This window comes from Poecilia formosa, unplaced genomic scaffold, assembly GCF_000485575.1.
Source record: "Poecilia formosa unplaced genomic scaffold, Poecilia_formosa-5.1.2 Scaffold115, whole genome shotgun sequence".
In the NCBI taxonomy this organism is placed as follows: Eukaryota; Metazoa; Chordata; class Actinopteri; order Cyprinodontiformes; family Poeciliidae; genus Poecilia; species Poecilia formosa.
Window position 1 is genome coordinate 1,733,361 of NW_006800054.1, and position 23,260 is coordinate 1,756,620.

The 23,260-nt window shown below is 36.7% G+C and overlaps 1 protein-coding gene across 1 annotated transcript in view; it reads left to right on the forward strand.

The window, feature by feature from the left end:
- Nucleotides 1-794: 794 nt before the first annotated feature.
- elfn1a (extracellular leucine-rich repeat and fibronectin type III domain containing 1a) overlaps nt 795-23,260 on the forward strand; it is a 76,749-nt gene continuing 54,283 nt past the window's right edge. The window contains exon 1 of the mRNA XM_007560503.2: nt 795-1,350. The gene's annotated coding sequence lies outside the window, so the exon portion shown is untranslated. The remainder of the gene's footprint in view (nt 1,351-23,260) is intronic.

Below are 23,260 nucleotides of genomic sequence, written 5' to 3' on the forward strand. Positions count from 1 at the left end.
TAGTTCAATAACACTACACTGCACAGTTTGTTGTTGTCATTGGAAACCAACATTTACCTGCCACTTTATTAGGTACACCATTTGGAGCCCTTGCTGGCAGTAAGGAAAACTTTAGTTATTTAAGTATGTAGATGTTGTCAAACAGAGTATCAGAATAGCTAAAAAATGTTCCATCCAAACCACAGAAGAACAGACTGGTTGCCATGCTAGATATCAACAGTAAACTGTGGTTATAACTCACACAACTTTCTTGTGTTGGATGAATCTGGAATTGTTACTAGCAGTTTGTACCTAAAAAGTGGCCACTGAGCATATTAAGTGGAGCCCATATTATCAGACAGTAGTGCTTTCAACAGGCTCGTCTTTACATTTTTCAAAACACAGTTACCAAATAGTGATAAACGATCATATTAAAGTGACTTTTGATATTAAAGGAGCCCCCTGCTGGTTGCATCAGTAGGCTTATTTTTCCTTGAGGAAGAAAGTAATCACTGGTTTGCAATACCAAATGAAACACACCCCCTACCAGACTGTGAAATTGGATAGTTTGAAACGGTTTAAAGTGTGGAGAAAAAGTTTGTTCATAGATAACAGTAAAGTTATTGGAGCTCCAAATCAATAAGACATAACTGACTTTTTTCCCTTGTGACTTAAAAATGATTTTTTCTTTCTTTTTTTTTAAATCAAAGGAAAGTTTATGAAGCGTTTTTTTCTTCTTCTTTTTTCACGACGCCAACAGGGGCTGCTGCTATAACCCTCCCGGCACCCGTCTTCAACCAGCAACCATTTATAGCCTCGCGGTAACAAACAATCTTATTATGAGATTTAAACTTTGCCTCTGCCAGTCTGGAGGATCAACATGCGCTCCCCTCCCCTCGCACCTATTCCTCGATGTTTCCCCAACTGATACTGTAATATCTGCCTACCTACACGCCTCCCCGTGACAGTGGTTAAACGCCGGTGTCAGCTCTCGGTGTAATAGAAAGACCCAGGCAGGGCTCTGGGTCTCTTCAGAATAACATGAAGGCGAGCGACGAGAGGAGCTCAGTGCTGAATTAAATCAGTCTCCGCTTAATGGATCTCCCAGTCTCGCTTCAAGCAGGCAGTTGCTGCTGAGCCACCCTCAAACCGAAAGCAGGAAATCTGGATCCTTTTTTTTTTTTTTTTTTTTTTTGTAATTATTATTATTATTATTCCGCTTAGAAATTGTACTTTAAATGATTGCTTTGAATCTCTAACGCCGTAAATGACTCAGTTCTGTTTGAAAATGTGTTGTGCTCGTGGTGAGATACAGTAAGCCCTCTTGCTTAGTATCGGGACGAAGGTTCCTGCTCTGCCATCATTCAGCAGGTAAGCTGATTTTTTTTTTTTTTAAACCTAACTTTAAGGTTGCAGACTTTGAAGAGCATTTATTATGATCCGCTTCTATGCTTTGCATTCACATGTTGCTAGCGGCAAATCTCTAAGCCCAATGTTGTGATTTGAATAATAGCGCGGCTGAAGTGCTTTGGCTGTTGTGTCGGTGTGTGGAACAAGTTAGTAATGCTTACCTCTTAAAAATTAATAGTTCAACTTGAGCACCAGTCTGCGCAACCCGGTGGATTTTGCACTAGTTTCAGTGAGAGCTCATGCGCCCTGACATCAGATGGATGGACGCAAGGCACGGAGAGCAATGTTGTCGCGCCTGTCGTTTCCATCGACATTTAGTTTCATTTTTTTTCATCACCCGAAATTGTTATTTTCTTTGAGCATAAGATTTGCATTCATTTTTCAAGTCCATTCAAAGCATATCGGGTACTTGGAAGCTGTAAGCCTCATACTTCAGCCGCTTCAGCACCATGGCCAGCTCCAGATCGCTCTATTTGATTTACTTTACTAACTTTATTTCTTAGATTCATAGAAATAAACAAATATCAGATAATGGGGTTGTTTTCTGAACTTTTTTGTTTTCTTAAATATTTATTTAACACATAAATACTGCTATTTTCTTGGGCCCTCACACATCCTAACAACGCATACAAAATGAGAGCCTGCATCACGAATCTGTATGTACTTTTGACAACGTCAAGAAAAGTCAAGGCATACAAACTGATGCAACTTTAACAGAGTAATTTTAAGCGATCGGAATATTTCATGCAGTGCTATGCAGTATTGGTGCCCAGTTCTCGGAGTTGCTTTGTGCAGTCTCATTCAGATTAGCTGAGGATTTTGCTGCATGTGTGCCATCTGTCTGAAGAAAGCATACTAATTGTTGTTTCCTGGACGTGTCGCTTAATTTTAACAGTGGAAGTCTTCGTATGGAGTGATTTTCTCTTTTTCTAAGTCAGTACAGAATTAATCGTATAGATGTTGAGCTTGCTGGAGAGTCTTTTCTACAAATGAAGAATTATTGGTGAAATTGAGATGGGCATCAGTGGGGTCTCTAACGCCAGGTTCACTATAATGACAGGTTACACAAAATAATTTTAAAAATTGTAATATTCTTTTATATTTTTTTCTTAACAAATTCTAAATGATATCTTATTAGTGGTATTAAAAAAAGCTAGACTTCCTTTAAAGATTTTAAGCTCATCCTAAGTTGCTGTCAGTGTTAATCTTCTTCCAATATTTTTTATTTATTTATTTTTTTGTGCAAAGGACACACCTGTATTAGGATTTACCAGCCAAATGAATCTTCCAACTTTTGATGGTGGGAGTTGTGACAGTTCCAAAACATCTCCGTTTTGCTGTTGCTGCTAAAGATGTCTCCTGCATTTGCCTTCCACATCTCCCTTTTCCTGTCCCCGTCTCCCTTATCTTGATTATACAGCTGGATGATTGAGTCAGCTGTTTTGTATGCAAGCTGCCTTGGCTCGGCTCTTTGTGGAGGAGAGAGAACGAGATCGTGCTGAGGATACTGAGAGAGAATTACAGAGGCTCATGACCATGAGAAGCAGAAAAAACGAGGCTGCCCTGTTCGATAAATTGCTATTTGAGGGAGACCGATATCCTGGGGGGTGGGAGGGACAGTGGTTTTAGAAATATGACTAACCTTTCTAAATGGAAATGGCATTGTGCATTACAGTTTTCCACAAATCTTCACGTGGATTGATGAATCCAAATCGAATTCAAGTTGACAGTTTTCGGCATAAAATCTGGCTTTGTAACTTAAACATATGCATTAAATGTGCTGTGCCGATACAAAAAGGTTTATTCATGTACGCATATTTTGTTCTCCTATCTTGTCAGTTCTGACCTTACACTATAAACTTTGCCCAATAAAACTGATATAAACATTTTCAATCTGTTAATCAGTTTATCAAACTAGAGTTATATTATAAAAAAGTTATAAGGGGCTAAACAAATCAATGGAGCGCTGGTTGTTTGGTTAACAGCGTGCAAAACTGTAATCAAAGGGACCAAGCAGGGTTTGTAGAAAAAGCTGTGAAACATATGGTACAACAGCATGGTCTAATTCAGTGGCACAGTTCTTGACAACCATTAATACTTATTGTGCTGTGAATACTGTGTGCCATTTTACAAGAGCAGTTCTGCCACCTCAGTTGCGAGTGTCACATGTGACTCTCAGCTGTTTTGTTAAAAGGAATAATGAGGCAACGCTTCTTGGTTTATGATGAAAGGACGGATCATGGAATTAGCCACAGGAGGAAAACGAATGAAAGGGACAAACTGTTTATTTGGCTAAAAATGAATAAAAGAAGCAACATTTCACTGGAGCCTGACAGCATATAGTGCTTGCATGATCCCCTGTAACATTTTTCTGTGTTACAACCACAAAGTTCAGTGCATTTTTTTCAGGACTTTAATGTGCTTGACCAACTCAGTGATGCATAATCATGAAAAGGAAGACAAAATATGTGTTCTAAATGTTTTAAAAATCAAATTCCCAAAATTGTAGCCTGCAATTTAATTAACCTCCCTTTATCTCTAAATAATAATAATAATAAAAAATAAAAAAAACATTTCAAACACGTGCCTTCATAATGTACCTAGCTGACAACGATAGTCGGAATGTGTCCAATTCAATCGCTTAATAAATACAGCCATTCTCCGGGGACCTTGGAACTGTTGTATATTAGAAAACATTAGCGAACATCCGGCATTGTGATGACAAAGGAACACAACAGACAAAATCAGAACTAGTGATTTCAAAATATTTTAAGCACAATTATGGAGTAAATATTTGGTAAATAAATGTACCGATTTGCCATACAGTACTGTGGTGTCCAATCATCTGAAATGGATGACCAACAAAAACATAAATAGAGCAGTATGTAAAGAAGCAGCCAAGAGTCTAGTGACTCTACAGCTCTACAGCTCAGTTTTCCATATTTGTTGAGCATGCCACAACTCATTACTTTTTCAAAATAATTGCAAGGGAAAAAAGCCATTGATGCAGGAGATGCATAAGATGCCTCACTTTAAGTTTATTTAAAACCACATAATGGACACACTAATGCTCCAGACAGATGAGACTAAAATGCAACTTTTTCAAATCCACGGAAAATACTAGGTGTGGTGGGAAACATTGCACATCCCCTTCAGGCCACCATCCATATAAGGGCAGCATTGTGCTGGGGGCACCCTTTGATTCAGCAGGGCAGGAAGACTGGTAGAAATGAGGAGAACATGTAACTAAAGGTAGGCCCATTCTGGGAGAAAACCAGCTGGAGGCTGCAAAAGATTTCAGACTGTGGTCAGGATTCATCTTCAAAAAAAAAATAAATAAATAAATAAATAAATACAGCCTTCAACATACAGCTAGGATATCATTTAAATAGTTTATATCGAAACATTCTAAGTAAAGGACAAAGACATTTAAATTTTTTATATTTTACAACTGTCTAGTCAAAGTACATTCCTAAATCCAAGAGTAATTAGGAGCATATTATAAATGGACATTCCAATGTTCAACTATGTGCTGCTGAACTTTGTGGTTGTAATGTGTCAAAATGTAAGAAGAAAAAAAAACAAAAAAAATCAACAGTTCTTCAAAGTAATTCATCGTTTTCATATAAAGACTTTTAAAAATGGTTTCACAATTCATGCTGTGTGTTTTGACAGTGGCTGCTAATCTGTAAAAGTCTAATCTAAGAATTGTTAGTTTTCATTGCTTTTGACAGAGTTAGCCTTTTATGTGCAGACGTCAAAGTGGCATTATAGTGTAGCACACTTCACTGGAAACAATGCAAACGTATAATCAGTTATTGTTCCTTTTAATCTTACTCATTGGATTCAGTAACAAGTGAGATGATTGCTGTTTTGAGGACACATAAGATATGAATGAGCACAGTCCAAAAAAAGACAGAAATAAGTTTGATAAAGACCCATAGGATTATTGTTTTTTGGAGTCGTGTTATAAAATGTCAGTCTATTTTTCCACATCCTTTGCGGGCAAATTTTATACTGCAGATTTCCATCCTTCCCATCAGGTTTTTCACTTCAGTCAGGCGTCCTCTCAACTAATTACTATCCTAGTCAGGGGTGTCCATGCTTTCTTTCCAGTGGCCAAAATTGTTGAGTCAAAAGTATCCTATAACATAATATAACATAATATATAAGAAAACTAAAAGCAAATCAGGAAGTCAGATTTCTTTGTTGTTGTTTTGTAGGAAAGGGATGTTATCCATCGTAGATCCAAAACTCCAAATTTGTCTGAGCTCCAATGAACAAGTTTATTCTCAGTTTTAAGAGCAGGATTTGGATCACTTTCTTTCAAAACACAAGCTATATTTAGTCCAGTTTAATAAATTGAATAAAGGCTGATTTGGTTGCAGCAAAGTCGGCTTTTCAGTAAAAGTCTGTGGATGTTTTTTTCTTATTATAAGAGCTTTGTTATAAAACGATGAGTACTTTGTCGTCGTATTAATTCCACTGTAGGAAAATTATGTCGGTAATTTTCACCTTGATTAAAAAAAAAAAAAGCTTCAATTTGCATTTGCCACCTGTTCTGGACAGACCAAATTAGCATCACTCTTAAACTGCAGTTGAAGGCCGCACAAAATCACTACAAGGTCAACAAATGGTCCCTGGGCCGCCCATTAGAAGCCTCTGATCTAAGTAATAATGCAGACAATATCTGAACATATAATAAGGGGGAAAAAAACAATCATGTGAAAAATTGTGATGTGAATAGTTATCTCCCACCTGCTTTAGTGCAGTGATTCCTGTTGGACCATCTGTTTACAGATGTTTGTGGTAAAGGACAGGCCCATCAGAAACGCCCTCTGAGTTCTGCCGTTGGGACGATTGGTATTAAACGGAAGTGTGAAGAAAAGTAATTTAGTGCTCTGTATAGAGGAACTATTTGCTGAGGATTTCCAATGTTTAACGAAGGCTGTAATGAGCAGATAAGGCTGAAAAGACAAAAAAAAAAAAAAAAAAAACTACCTCTCAAATGCAACCAACCTCAGGCACATTTTCCTTTAGACAATGCAAAACAAAGATGTGCTGTTCCTGAGATTAGATCTCCTACAATGTTTTCTTAGGAAAACATTAACAAACTCCATCTTGAATCACCACCTTATGAGTAACTGCAAAGAGTAATTACAGACCTGGGATTTAGGCCTATTTAGGGAAAATATGTATATAAATTTACCCGGAGCTGTTGATTGAAAGTGGCAGAAGTAGCGCAATAAATTCAAAGCTTGTTTTGAGAGAAAAGAAACGTAGCAGATGCAGCTATTATCTCTTAAAATTCCCATTTCTTTACCTGCAAATGTCTTCCTTATTTCTTTTTAAAGAAAGTACAGTGATGTAACAGAGGGGTTTGTATTTTAAAACCTAATCACCTAAGACAATGTGTATTGTGTGCTTGAGGTGGGAAAAAATGCTCAGCAGACTATAAGACTGATAAAATGTTGGGGGGGGGGATGTTGGAAATGTGCAGATTCACTCTGGGGTGTGAATCAGTCATCATTCATTTGGAAGTGAACAAAAATGAATCCACCGCAGAATGCCAGAAACGTTTGTGTAGTTTCCTCAGCCACCTGCTGGTTGCCTTATGATGCACAAAACCCTTTAGTAAACAAGCATCATGAAATGGCAGAATGAGGCATATTGAACGCTGCTCTGGCTCTTATTTGCCATCTTTTTGCAGAATAATTAGGTGCTGGGTTGCATGGCGGTGCATCTTCAGGCACCTGCATCGCTTGATGAACATCCTTTAGATAACAGCCCGATACAGCTGGCCTGCAAAAGTCCTGTCAAAACCTTGTTTAGGAACGCTGTTTCAAGTGTTAGGGGATAATCACCATCACTGAATGATTTTTTTCTAGCTGCATATTATGCATGTGTTAATAAACGTAGGAGAAAGAGTTGTGTTTTATGGCATCTCACTTTTATACTCGCTGTGAGTATAAAAGTAAACGAGACAACTGAGAAACCTAAAAGATGAACATAAAAAAAAAACAATCTTACCAGAGAATAGTCTTTATATTATTAAAAACAGAAACAACACATAAATGCAGTGCTTTATGGCTCCATGGTCCATGCTGTTTGCTGCATGCATTTAGCATAAAACAAACAGATAGTTGAAACAGATATTTATAAACACTGCGTTAGAGGACTTTTTTTTTCTGTTTTAGGTCAAATAGGGCTAAAAATGATTCGCTTTTCACAATTATCACTGAAAGAATTGTCCATTCCTCCAGAAGGAGCAGGTGCAACTGGGTCAGGTTTGATGGCCACCTTTTCAGCTCTTTCCTTAGATTTACTGTGTAGTTGAGGCCAGCGCTTTGTGACGGCCACATAAAACCATCGACTCTCCTGTCTTTTTCTGTTCTACTTTGGGGACTGCATGTGGTCATTGTCCAACCAAGTTTTTACTCCCTGACATATGAGATGTTTTTTCAATAGTTTTTATTTTTATTTTTTTTTTATTTTATCATCTTTCCTCATGGTTCCACTTAGTGTGTGAAGAGCACCAAACCCTCCTGCAGCAAAACACCCACAACAACATGCTACTCATTCCTTATCTCACAGTTGCATTGCTGAGATTCTTTGGTTTGCTGGTTTTCAGCTTTTTTCACCAACTGTAAACTCTTTTATTGATGGCTAAATACTTTTTTTTCCTAAATCATACCACAGTGTTTCATAGTTTCACATTTCTAAAACAATTAAACATGTATTTGTTCCACATTTTTTTAACTAAAATTACACTACAGGCCTGACATTCTAGATCCCAACGTGTCAGCTTTTGAGTGCAGTTTTGACTACTGGCAAGTCTCTTAAACACTAGCATTCAATCCTGTCACAATACCTTGTCGTCATTACTGTTTTCCTTAGGTATCTAATTTTTTCTTTTTACAAAAGTCATCATGTGACTTCTTTAAAAGGCTTCTTGGACTGAAACAGAGATCATGTGAGAAATTCCGGTTATTCAGAGAAACAACAGAGTGAATGGTATGGATTACAGAGGCACTCAGTCTTTACCGCAGCTTTATGATGGAAAAGGATGAACATCTTAGATAGGACGCTCTGCATAAATTTTCATCAGCTATACTTGCAAGGACAGAGGGGCTTTTTTTCTATGCGGTCGTGATGCTTTTTTTGAGCACACTTGAGCTTGAAAAGCAACGCATTTCGCCTGCTCAATCAAACTGAACCTAGGAGAAAACCCTAAAGGCTTCCATGAATTAAATTCAACAGACTGAGTGTGAAGTGCATCACTAGGCATGAATGTACAAAGCATAATGCCGTTGGTTTGACGAAACTGAAGAAATTGAGAGAAAATAGCATGTCATAGTCCAATATAGATTGGAGTTTAAGGACATCTTCAGAACAATAAACATGCTTTCCGCCACATTTTCAACTCAGATTTAACGATCAAGTGCTATTTAATGGACATACAGGAAAACATACTCTTTATCAGTAAAAGTATGAACAGCACAAAACTAATTGGTCCTAAAATAAAGTTTGTTTGCACCAAAGCCACTTTCCAGTTTGTTTTGCAGACATCTCTTAAGAGCAGTGACAGTGTAAAAAAAAAAAAAAAAAAAATCAGCTGATTAGATCTCTGATTGGTAATGCAGCATGATTAAGCAGTTTGTAGTTTCATACCAATTAGAAATATTTTAAACCATCAGCCATTGAAGATGACAAATGCTCGATGAATGAAGCGGCTTCTATGTGCCACAAAGACTGCTTTTCATCTAACAGGAACATCGTGGGTGCCATGAGTTGCTCGATGGTAATCAATACATGGCCTCTCCTTCCCATAAATGCTGGGAGACTAGTTTTTGCTTCGTTACGATCTAATGATGCGCTTGAGAAAATTAACCAGTTACATGGTGTCAATAAACATAAAACCTTAATTATAACATTTCTCGTTCATGTCCTCCACATAAGAGTTTATACCTTCCTGATCTGTTGAATCGTGTTCTTTGTTGTTATTAATCATTCAGTCTCTTTGCATTCAGAGAGTTTTTAATGCAAATAAAATTACCTTGAAGCTTTTTAATTTCACACTTCAAGGCAACTCATTCATGCTATGATTTGAGACAAATGTTGTGTTAGAGTAAATTAAAACACTCATCAGTAATGTCAATAAACCTGAGTTTGTGGCTAAATATCTTTGCACTATCTCTAATAATACAAAGGCAAAATTTGTAAAATTTGACTGAACTACTCCTGCCTGTAGCTTCATGTTCCATGCGTTGCAAAACCTTTTTCTGCCCTGTCATGAAGGCTAACAAAATTAGCTTGCTTCTGAAATGTGTAAGGATTTGGGATGCCATAGGATTTAGGAAATTTGGTGGATATCAGAGATGCAGGAGTTGTAGACATTTTCTTAAATATGTTTGACTTTGTCGCGTATATAGATAGAAACCATATTTATAATCAAAAGATGCAAAAGACACGTTCTAAAGATGATGAGATGAAGGGGATTTTGTGGAACATCAAGTTTTATTGAGACAATCTTTAAAACATAAAATGAGTGTTGCTTTTGGTGAGCTACTATTACTAACAGCGAATCTAAACTAGGATAAATGGTGTGGAATTCAAAATTTTGACCTGGTACGCTATGTTTTTTGTAATATCACTTATCTGGTACGACTTACTATATACACACTCTATTTTTCATCCCTTAGATGTTTCACATGGCCTAGAGCTATTTTGTTTAGCTTTGTTTCTGGCTTGAAGAATCCACTGACAGAGCCAGTGTTGGTGTTAGCTCTGTTTTACTTTTCCATATAAAGTACACTCGGACCAGTGCTTCTGTGTTTTTAGTGCGTCTTGTTCTGTTGTTTCAACCACCGGTTGACTCACAGCCGAGGCAGGTTTTGGTGGAGGTTTCATTAGGACTGGGGCAAAATATGATCTGCTTGTATCAAAACAAAAAAAGAAAGAACGTTAAGAATGCAGTGAGTTGTTCCTCTTCACTGTCGCCAAGTGCTTGCTTAGAAACAGGGATTGCTGCAAAGTCAGAGAGTCAATGCGACCATCTCTGCTTCCCTTGATAGATACATTTATGATAGTTGCTATTAAAAACTGAATGTGTCTGCACTATAACTCAGATCCAGCTGGAATTACTACTTCATGATATAAATATATTATATTGATTAGAGTATAGATATATATGTATTTTTAGGGAATTAATAATAATTGTTCAATGGCTAATTGAATCATTTGTCCTGTGAAGTACCTTGAGATAATGTGTGTTGTAAATTGTTGCTACATTAATAGATGGAGTCCAACTGAATTTAAATAAAATGCGATAGCTCACTCCTAGCTGCTCTTTTACAGCAAAATCAATAATGAAACACCCCCTTTGTGCTGAGTGCTGCAAAAGATTTATGCTCATTAAGGAAACATACATAATAATGAAAACAGAACAGTGCAAGAGGGAATACATATATACATACACTAAAAATACATCAGATTTTAACTTTTGGCGTTTATATATAAAACTGTCGGTAACTGAGACTTCTGGCGTTTTCCTTCTTCTTAGCTGTCACAACATTATCTATAAGGCTGTTTATTTTAATCTCTGCACACCTAATTGCCCTTTAACAGCTGAGCAAACATTTTTTAAGTGCACAATCATCCGAAGTGAAAACTAAGAAAGCGAGTAGCAATCAGATGAACCAGCCCAGGATTCATCTCCACTTTGATGCTGTGCGAAGGTCATAGCTTAATCTTCCTCCGCACAGCAGCCCAGCACATTGTAGAAATTTCTGATGAATGGCCTGAGCAAGTCAATCGCTTCATGTTGAAATGCCTCGCTGAAATGCTTCTGAGAGCTCAATAGCTGTTGGGGGACTCTCAAAAAAACATTTATCTGACACGAGAAACCGGATTACTCTAAAAAGTATCAGTATTTTTTATTTTTTTTAATTCAGATTAAACTAATTTGCCTAAGCAAATTTATTCAGTTGTTACCATTTTTTAAGTCATTTAGCTTCAGAAATTTTTATTTTATTTCAGAAAACATCCTAAGTTAATACATTTGTGGTTGTTTTATGTATATTTATTGTAAAGATAATGCATTTTAAGTTGGTATTTCTACCTAATTTAAACTTAAAAAAAGCTTGGCACTTAAATCCATATTTTAATTAAAAATAATGTATAAAAGTGACTATTTTCATTTCTTGCAAGATACATCTCTTGGCCGTCTTGCATGTGATTTATCCCTCAACAATCCCATCATCTGTTTTTCCTCTTAAGTTTTTTTTTCTGCATTCATCTTGATTACAGCTACACAAAAAGATTTAAACTTATCTCCAATTAATTTTCATTTATCACTTGTGTCATTGTGGGACCAACATGATTAAACCCGTAAGCTTTGTGCCTGAATTGAGCTTTTAAAATGGGGGATCAGTGACTTTGAGACTTACATGGAGAACTCACAAAGTCAATCTGCACCAAATATTAAAACATTGCAGCTTTAAAAGTCAGGTCAGAGGGGTATTTTGTACACAACAGTGTGAATCACTCATCAATAATCCTAACAACTGTGTATCAAGCCTTGGTTCTTCTAGTATTTGGTTTAAAAATCAGTTATTTAGGGTGTTGCTGTGAGGAAAATATGTTTTAACAACTTCTGAGAGTGCAAAAATGTCACAACACCTCTAATGCATTTGTACAAATGAAGCACAGTTTTGGTTTGTGAGTCATAACTAGTCCAACTAATTACAAACACAATGTAAGCCTGTGAAATAAGCATTAAGAGTTAACGGTCATTTCAAAAAGAGATAGTGATTAAATCTGCAAATCATCAGCAAGCAGTGAACATAGAGCACTGTTACCATAGAAACTGCTTCCAAACTTGGACCAAACATACTAGCAACTACTTATAAAAAATGTGCCAGTATTCACACCATTTGCAGGCCATGGTGTACCACAGCACTCGTTTTTGGAGAGAAATGCTGAATACTTGACTTGGTGTTCATTGACACTATCTTGAGGCTTTAGTAGTAATGATGAAGCAAATTATTCAGATATATTTCTACACAGTCACCCCAGAAAAGCCTCAGTAAAGTGTCATTTGAAATTATAGCCTTCAAATGTTAATTTTGCATATCAACTTTACTAAGACATATTGCACTGTAGAAAAGCATTTTTTTTTCAGCTCGCACAGTTAAGTATTCTGCTGTAAAGTTGTTGAAATTGTCTGAACAACACTAAAAGTAAATTCTCAATTTGGTGTACCATGACGTCTGTTTTGCTCTGATAAACGTTTTGGTGTATGTCGAAGTTTGTGATTCAGAATATGTAAAAGTCCTTTTCTTAGCAGATTTTGTACAGCATGTAGAAACATCACTATTTACCTTGATAACGGTTGTATCGGTGTCGGATGAATGAACAGCAGCGAGACGTGAACATCTTGTGACCCCCGACTCATTCTCCGTAGTCTTGACAGCAAGAGCACTTCTGCTAACATCCCCTTTTTGATTATTATTATCTTTCAGACCGACAGCTGGCAAGAAAAATGGCCCATCCCCAGCTGCAGTGCATCAATCTGACACCCCACCTGTTGTTTCCTCACTCATGCCCTCCATCGCTCATTAAACAGCACTGCCTTCCAGGCCGAATCAGCTCAGGCTGGTGATTACCCACTGGGAGACCAGAACAGAGAGATGGGAGGGATCTGGGGTGCCAGATTGTCAGGCCTATGAGGTGTTGTTCCTTAACTAAAAATGGAGATTATGTGGAAAGTCTACATGCCAATTATGCTTTCTCACTTTATTGAGGCCACTTGGAGTTTGTGTGAAGTCATGCACAATGAACACAGCAGGCGCAGTCCTTTGAGATTTAGTTCAAACAAAATCGGGAAATAGAATCAAGCGGAGCACTAAGTTTATTTGATAGTCTATTGTGATGGTTTTACATTCTACCCTCAACAAACTAAATTTCAGGGACAATAAGGGCTATGAATTAGTCCCGCTCATGTAGTACAGGTCTTATGTGGGTTTTCAATCATACCCATTCAGCTTTCAGTCTTTGTAAAAATAAACCCCTTTTCACTGATTAATTAAATTTGCTGTTTATAAAGATTTAATCGTTGGAAAAGCTGGATTTTTTTTTTTTTACCAGTGTACTCCTTGGACTTCCTGTATGAGCCTGCCCAGGGCCTAAAATATTGATTTACTAGCATGTCTTACAGCTTGTATTTAGTTAGATTTTGAATTCAGTTCAACTCCCAGAAGGGATGATTGAATTTTTTTTTTTCTGTCATATAGAATTTCTTTTTAAGAAAGGGAAACAGGAAAAAACAAAAACAAAAAAACAACAAATGGAACATGCAAATTCAAGTGGCATTATAGTTTCTTGTCACTGAGGTACAAATACAAGTCTAGAGATGTGATTAGCTTTTGAAGAAGTTAAATGCTATAATAAGCAAACACATATTTGCTTAGGGGATTTTATTCCTCATCTTGACAGACATTGACTGCATAATAATGTGCTTTATACCTATGAAACACTATAGAATTTTGTATAAGTGTGTATTTTTTATAACACTATGTTATTTTTGAGTAGGTGCAATATGCATTAACATAAATAATGAATTAGATACAAAATTATCTGCTCCTCACAGAACAGAGCTTTACTCAAAAGCCTTACCCCCACCTGTAGATTACTCAGGCAGTTTTATTTTTTTCACTATTACTTATTTAAGAAGTAAAATATATCAGGTGTTAAGGTAGTCCTTCTGCTTTTTAACACTCATGTAACCCTGTCTTTTTTCTAAAATCTCTTCTAAAATCTTTTTCTTATCTAAAATTCTGTTCCAGGCAATAAAAATTCCAGAGTCCTGGTCAAAAATCAAAGCCTGCCCTGCTTAACCTAAATTATTATTATCAGGCAGCTTTTTGGTCAGTAATTTGCAGCTGCTAAATAATGATAGTGTCTCTTGTATAGCAATTTCAGCAAAGTGATTTTAAGACTGCAATTCGAGTACATTTTCATCCAACACACTACACAGAAAGATCATCAAAGAGCACAAATAGTGGAGGGGAAAAGTGTTAAAAAAGGCTTTGAAGTGCAACAAAAAAGTAATTACAATTTGTTTGTAAAGAGAGGAAACAGAGTAATGCCAAAAAAGACAACATGTGGTTCTTACTTTGTTTATCCAGTCCCCCAAAGGCTGATGTCTTTCAAATAAATGTGTCCTTCTTGGTCAGTGCAAAACTTGAGAACGTATTTCAGCATTTGTATCAAGATTCTGGCCACTGAGACCTTGAGTTTAACACCACTACGTTTTACCCAGTTTTTACAATTTCACATCACACTTTTCTATAACTTTTAATAATGTTAATGTTTTAGCGTCAGCTTATTAGGTTGTGAAACATGTTTTAATGTCGCCTTCAAAGATGCTCAAGTTACCAATGTTATTTGCACTAATGAACCTGTGTATTGGTGATAAAAAGCCTTTTTATCGTTTCTGTCCTGTTCGACTTGGACACATCAGTGAAGATGGGTTTTAATTTTGCCCACTTATTATGTTTCTGGTAGATGCAACAAAGAAATACACTGTTTCAGACTTTTTTTGAAAGTGTTTTTTCTGTTTGTTTTGTTTAGTTGCAATGATCTCACTCTGTGTGTTTTGTGTTAGACTTTCACTAGGAATTTTGAAGTTTTGCGACATCAACATGGGAGGTACCAATTACCCTTAAGAGTGGTTGTTGCTGTGACTACATGTATCCATGAGTGACATTTTCTGTTAAGATACTGCATGGAATACCTGCACTGCTACAACCAATCAATTACTGACCTGGACGAGCTCTAGATCTACTCCACTGGTGTAAATTAAACCTAAATTATGATTTTTATCTTTAGGTCGAGAGGCCTGAAAAGTCTTGCCTTAGTTTTTAGTGTGTTTGAGTTTCTTTGTTAGATGAGCTAGGACAGCAGGGAAGAGAAAAGTGGCTTTAGATTACTTTTCAGGGCACCAATATGCCTGGGAAATAGAAAGCTCCCTGTTCCATCAAGGGCAATTGATAAAATCTTCATAAGAAAGTAGAGAAGTTTATATGAAAATATTTAATAATGGTGTGATCGTGAGAAAGCTATACGGTGAACAAAGCTTGGCTCAGAGAGACAAGGGCAGTCAGAGAGAGGACGAGTCTTAGGTAACTTTGCTGATCTTTTATCAGTGTTATGAAACATAGGAACCAGTTTTTATTATAAAAGCAAAAAGATGCCAGACTTTGTGTGCTGAAATACAGTGCTTTGTATGAATATGGATGGCACCTTATGTCCGTTCTAACAGAGACACTCAGTGTAGTGGAGCATAATTAATCTTGAGTCATCATAGAGTATGCCCACTATTCTTTTGATCCGCATCAATTTAAGTAATTTACAGCTATTGAACTGAACATCATCTCCCCCTTTTTACTCCTAGCGCTGAAAACAGAGGTTTTTACCAGATAAAGAAAATATATTGTTTCACAGATTTTTGAGAAGGAAAATGTTTTAGGAAAATATTAAACAAAAGCTGTATAAATAAAGAATATGGTCAATCCCCTTTGGACCACTATGCTGCTGGCCACACACTGGTCGGATTTGAAGAGACAGATGGAAGGAATGGAGTCAGAGAAAATAGACTTGAAAATGACAGCATAGGGAGCAAGAGAACATAAAATGATGAAAAAACTAATAAAGCAAAAGTGTCCCCACAACACTTGATTCTAAAAAAGGCTGTTTTTAATTCCTTTATCTCAGCTCGTTTCTCTTTTAAAATAGTGAAGCAAATAGTTTTTTCACACTGATTTATTTTAATTTAATTATTTAAACATTTAACATTACATTATTTTGTTTGAAACTAAAAGAAAACCTCTATAATTGTCTGTGAAATCTAGTATTTAGGTGTTACTAAGCTTTGGAATTTCTTTTTAAAATTCAGTAAACAGAAGAACACATTAAAAAATTAAGGTTTGAGCAAAACAAAAACAAAAAAACTGTAAAAATGGAGGCTGGAGACAACCTTAGTTTAAAACAGTTGGAATTTATGGAATGAAATGTTAGAGAAACAATAGACACAAAAATAAAAATCTGGATGCTCTCCATGACCTGCCTGAATTTAGAGCCGCCTTTGGCAAAACACGGGTCCTCACGTTGACAACTTGTTGCCAAAAACGCACGTGAAATCTTCATAGACTTGAGTATGAAAACCTTAAAATCATTTAGATGTACAGAATAAGGAGTAACACAAATTTCCTTAAGAAACACAAGCAATCTTTGTGCATGATTTGGGATAAAGCGAGGATATCCAACAGACTGGGTCAAACTGTTGTTTTACTATTTCGCTGTGAAATCTTTACAAAATACCCACGTATACAAACAGCCATCTTTTCTCTCTTGCGGATGCAATGAAATGATAGTTTCCATTTAGAAATCTAAAATATGAATGTCTTCACCCTTAAAACTGCGACTCTAATTCTAAGGACACTTCCAGGAGAGGGGGGTGGTAATGTGAGCAGTTTTTTTACAGCTATATATATTCATATATACTGTATGTTTTATTTGAGGACAGGGCTTCCCTTGGGGGCCTGAGAGCCTATTAGCCCTGCGGGGGCGTCTGCTCTGGCTTCAGTCCGCCTCAGGCACACACCCTCTGTCAGTTCTTCTGTGCCCTGCCTCCGGTCCCTCCTTCAGGGGGGCTTCTCAAAGTTGTACATCTGTTATGTCACCACAATGTCAGTGTTAACATGATAGAAAACTTGCTTTATTGCAATTTATCTTAATAACTCAATCACTTTAGCTTCACTAAACGGTTAAAACAGATAATTATAAGGAAATATGATCAGAGCAATCTATCCATCATATAAGAAGCATAATAAAAACCGTAATTTGGGATTGGGAGAATGTATGTGGGAGATAACCCTTTTAGTACAGCATGCATAGTGAAAAGAACCTTAATCAGAACATAAGAGGCTGAAATTTCAATTAACTTTTTCTTGATAGTCTTTAAAGATACGAGCCTGATTAAAAAGTATAATCCATTTTGAGCAGCGTACAATCCACATCAGACAAAGAGGACATGTCCAGAAGGAAAAAGTGCACACAGCAGGAAGTCTTGGGCTCTGTACCTTGATATTAGCAGTTCAAGATGGAGTAAATGCTTCCATTTCTGTCTAATCTGATTTACAGGCCAAAATGCATGCGCCTGAGTCTATATTTCAGTGTCACGGTACCTTTAATTAAAATGTTCGATCTTTCACTTTTGATTATTCCCAGTGTTTAAGGGTTTCTAATGGCTCTGTTAGATCCGATTAAGAAGAGCACCGCGCTCTGGTGTGAGACATGGAATACTGTAAACAAAATAATGTTTTGCTCAGATACTCACTTCCCGTGTGGGACTAGCAATTAGAAAATGGAAATGAACACTGTCACTACTGATATTTTTCATGTCTTAGCCAAGAATCCAGATTTAACAACTTTCTCCAAAGCTGTACCCTGAATGCATAGATTAAAAAACAACAACATCAAGAAAGTGCATCAGAGAAAAAAAAAAGGTGCACCATATTGCAAATGAGTTTTTTAGGAACAGGTTTCAAAGTGATTACTTTGCAACTTTTGTATACAATATGCAGAATTCATCTACTAAGCTGTAGAAAACAGAAATAAATGAAACATAGGAAGGCCACTTGCACATGAAAGCTTTTAAAGATTTTTGCATCTGAATGCATCAGTCACCATGAGCCAATAGACAGCAGTCAGGTCCCTTGGGCAATCTTGGCTGTCGTCCATGCAGCTCGGACAGCTGCCAGAGTTTCAAATGAGTCAGTGGTTGCGAAAAATTGAAGGGACCTCCCTGTAAAGCGGGCAAATTTGAACTTTCTCTTTTATTGATTCAAAGTTAAGCTTACTGTGGAAATTAACTTCTTGTAAAGTCATTTGGAGCTTCTCAGCTCTGATCTGGTGCTTTCGTTTTATTCCATAGAAAATTGATTGCGTTTAAGGCAATGCAATTTTGCAAAACGCAAAAGAAAGAAACTTTGCACTCGTGCATTAATGCAGTTATGCAGTCAAAGGAATATTGTTGACCCTTTCTCGAAGTTAATCTTTTCATTCTCATGTGAGCAGCGATATCCAAAAGGGCCTAATGTGATCCCTGCAGTTTATTTAAAGCAAACCCTTATCACTAATGTAATGCATATTTTGTTAATTGTATCTCTTATCAAAGTATTAATCTGTTTAAAGAGGAATATTGATTGTCTAAAGGTTTTATTAATATCTCCATTTTGACCCCAGATTTAAAGCCTTTTGCTGGAAAGCACCACTCTCATTCATTGTGCATCAGGCTAACTGCCTGCTGAACCCTAAGCTACACTACCTTGACTCATTTGCATTGTATGCATCAGAGCATGTGCAACCACTGTCCACATGGGGCTTTATGCTGACCCAGTGTCATAACACACATCCTATGCAACCACGATTTCCTCAGTAGGATTTTTGGCTGGGGGGCTTTGTCAGTTGTCTTCCCCTCATGTCATTATTCTGAAATGCCATATTAATGCAAAAATATCACTGAATCTTGAGTAATGAATTCAAGTATCATAATAAATTGGACATATTTTAATAAATGTGGGAGTAAAGATTGATGATTTAGACATTATATAGATTTATATGCTCTTATTATTATTATTATTATTATTGATTTACTTTGCAGATCACTGCCTGCAGGGTGTGTGGCAATCATGCTGTATCCAGTAATTATTCTGTCAAGCTGGACCTTCAAAATGTTCAACTGCTGCTCCTCATGAATTTGCACTCAATTTACAAGTACGGCTGACACCACGAAGGATTCGGTGACGGCAGACTGTAGGCAACAGCACAGCTCTCTTAGTTTTGCGGCAAAAAGAAATTACATCCTTCAGAAAATACGAAGCATTGATTTTTGTTGGTGGTGAGCTTAGAAGCCTCCTGGGACTAAGTGAACTAAAGTTACAGGCCAGTGTTGAGTAAAGGAAAGAATTTAACTTGCTTTGCTTTTTATGTTTATCGGCATTTTTCACTGTCTGGTTGAGATTCACATTTTAGCTGCTAATCAATTCAAGGAACCTTGAAGATGCATGTTGTTCGACATTTTTCATTTTATAATAATCATCGTGCTGGCAGGTATTCTGTATTCACCGCAATCATGTTAGTTTTTGAAGCACAAAATGAGGAAACAGGTTCGTATAAAATTACACAGGAACCCTCTTGCAAAACTGGATGGATGCCAGCGGCAGCTTTTAAGAGAGCAGCTAGATAGATCTTCTCTTTTCTTTTTAATGTGCTCTGGATACTCAGCCATGAACGCTTCCAACACTTGCCTACATACACATTCTTTTTTTTTTTGTATTTCTTTCTCTGGAAGTGGCATATATATATCTACATCTCGCTGTCTTTGACTTTTCCCAAAACACCAATGGTGGTTTTAAATGGCCAAGCAGGTGGAGTGCTTTCCCCTGTATATTGTTTTTATTGACTCAGACAGTTGAGGAGCACACTGCGAGAGGCTTGAAGATGGAAAAGGGAGTGAGATAATACGCTGGGGATAGTTTCTGTTCAGAGCGTTGTCAGTTCTCTGACACAGCACATAGATAAAAAACACACATTTGTCTTGAATTCAGTGGGTCCTATAGTATTTGATTTTCTCACAATAATTAAAATACTTTAGTCATCCACTTCAAACAAGAATGTTTAAAAAAAAAATCCCATGGCTGATGACATATGAACCAATAAATGATTCAGTGGAACCTGAATCATTTATTGGATCTATGTGATCTATCAGAGGGGATCTATGTGTCCAAATCCAACACTGGACTCTAACTTCGGGGACCTTACAGTTTTGTTTTCCTTCAATTTTAAACTAAATATGAAAGGAAATATTTAAAAATACTCAAATTGTATCATTTAATCAATCGTGAATCATGAAGAATGTAATATTCATGTGTTTTACTTTACAACAAAAATGGGCTGTATGAATGCCGAGCTGTTAGTGCTGTTGTAGATGTACTATTCTCCCCAAATCAATGTGGATTTTCTCCAGCCATTATGACTACTCAAGTTTCCTTCTATAGCCCAAAAACATGTTCATGAAATAAAGAAAGAAAAAAAGCCATTTAAACCAACCTGGCCCTGTGTGAAAATAGATTTGTCACCCTTATTAAATCATGAATAAAGTGTGAATAATCACATTGTTCGGATGGCTGAATTCCATTTCACCAGCCACACCCAGACCTGATTAGATCCAAAACAGGAGATTATAACAATCACACACATTTAAACATTGCAGTGGTAGTGTGATGGCATGAAGCTACTTTGTTCCTTTGTGACTGTCGTAAAACCATTATATCCTTCAATTCAAACGCATTTAGGTTAACGAGGGTAATGATGCAAAACACACCTCTGCCTAATTTGGTTCCAAAAACACAAGATGAAGGTTTTGGAACATCTTAGCTGTTTGTCAGGACATTAGTAGGTCTGTTCATACTTAAAAAGAAAAAAAAAAAAAACACACACACTCTTATCTACTTAAATTAAAACACTTCTGGAAAGAAGATTAGGGCAGAATTTACTTTAATTTAATTAATTATTAATTGTTTCTTTTTTTTGGTCAGATTTTCACCATGGCGATCGATTTAAGTAACTCATTCAGGCATCACAAATGCAGTTGTTGCCACTAAGAGTTTTGGAATGGATTTTTGTCGTCGTTGTAGTTTGTAAAACCTCCTTAACGCTGTTGTTTCAACGGTGCATCATTTAATCCTGCTGTGTGTTGCACATAATGATCTTGCAAATCGAAAAAAAACAACAAAAAAAACAATCTACAGGTTATTTTTTTATCAGCATCACTGTGTATTAATGGGCTCCAGGCTAGAGCGGGTCATTATAACTAAAAGCTTTTAATAATCTCATCTCGGACATCCTCCATTTAAGGGCCTCATCTGATAAAATGTAAACAAAAACAGTGAGGGAGAAGTAACATTAATTGTATGAGTAGATGGATTGATGGACCGCCAAATGCTTTATAAACCTTTTTTTTAAACATACAAACTATATTTTGCAGTGTGTGTCTACATTTTTTTTCAAGAGATCTCCATTTTCAAGAGATCTCACTTTGAAGAGAAGGAAGCACATTCAAGGCCTTTTAAAGCGCCTATCTTTTTGTTTCTGAGGTTTCTTTTATTGCTAATCTCAAAAGCTGTAAGAAGAAAAAAATGTAAGATATAATGGAGAAAGTCAAGTTCTAATATCACTATCTTAAATTATTTAAAAAAATAATTGCTTGACTATTAAATAACTAAAAACCTCAATGGCATTTACTAAATATGAGTCAGTAGACATTTTTACGTAAAACAGAAGAACATGAGAGAAAAACTTACTATTTTCAAGATCTTTTCATAAAAAAATATATATTTTTACATCATATTAAAAAAATAATAATAAAAAAAGAAAAAAAGGTATTTATTTGAACACATGTAAGAACCGCCGGGTGCTTTGATCGCATGTATTGTAGAAACCAAGGCCACACAAACGCCTTGCCTCCACGGCAAGCTGTGAGCTCTCCCATGCACTCCTCTGAATTACCTGTCAGCATCGATTACAGAGAGACTGTGTGGATGGGATCTTGGATTTTCTCTCCCTCAGAATTAAGATAAGCTCCTGCCTGCTTGTTTGAGTTGCCCCTTCTTGACCCACCTGTTGAGTGCGATGTGAGATGTGTGTTCCACCACTGTGGCCATATTATCCTCCAGCAATGCACACGCAGGCACTCGTGCCAAGCTGGCAGCACTCACTGTCCTCATCTGTTTCATTTCTCATCGCCCGTGTTCCTTGTCTCGTCCTCTCACCTTTTGTTTTCAGGCCATTGTTTTTCTCCTCTCATCTCTAACCCCCCTCTTGCTAAGCTATCTGTCTGCTCTTATTCAACCTCATCTCTCTCCCCACACTTTGTTGACAGCAAATTTCAAAGAGAATGTTCTCCTTCTGCTCTTATCCATGCAGAAATAACACATTCTGCTGTTTGAAATTGGATATATGAGAATTTAAATGGGCCATATCACTGATAGCTGGGGTACAAAATATTATCTGCCATTTCAGCTTAGATCTGAAGTATCTAATTTATTTTTTTTTCCTTTGGATTTAGTTCAAGGTTGCCAGTTTACACCTTGTACGTCGTAGTGAATTTTCCCCAGGGTGTTTTTACATCCTACTAAGCTTTCCAAAATACTTCAGTTGCCTTCCTCTTTGTTGTTCCTTTCTTCTTTTTCATTAGATATATATTGTACATGTTCTTACAAGGTTAAACAAGAAGTGGAAGTCTTCAGTGTCCTTGATTAAAACTGTATGTCTTCACTCCACAGTGAATCCACTGCGAAACAGCTAGCAGAAGTGCTCATTTGAGATGTTAATCAACTATTTGATGAGATGAATGGGCGGGGTGAAGAGGGGAATGTTACAGGTTGATAAAATGCATGTTATGATGGATTTCATTTGGACCCTAAAGTTGACATTTACAGCTTGCAAGTCATAAAAATCTACTGGGGAGCCATTTAAGGTCAGAAAAATTACTTAAAATTTAAGTAATTTTATGTTATCTTATTGTATTTTTAAATCTAAATTTTATGATACATGGAGCTATATACTCCCAGTGGTTTAAATCACATTAAATCTGTTCTACACACACTATTACGCAAACTTTGTCAGTGAAGAGTATATTACACTCTGGATGCATTTCTACCTGGCAATCAAGACACACATCACAGCATAATGCTCCTGAAGTCTGGCTCTGTGCGACATGAGACAAGTCAGACTGCCATGGATTTCT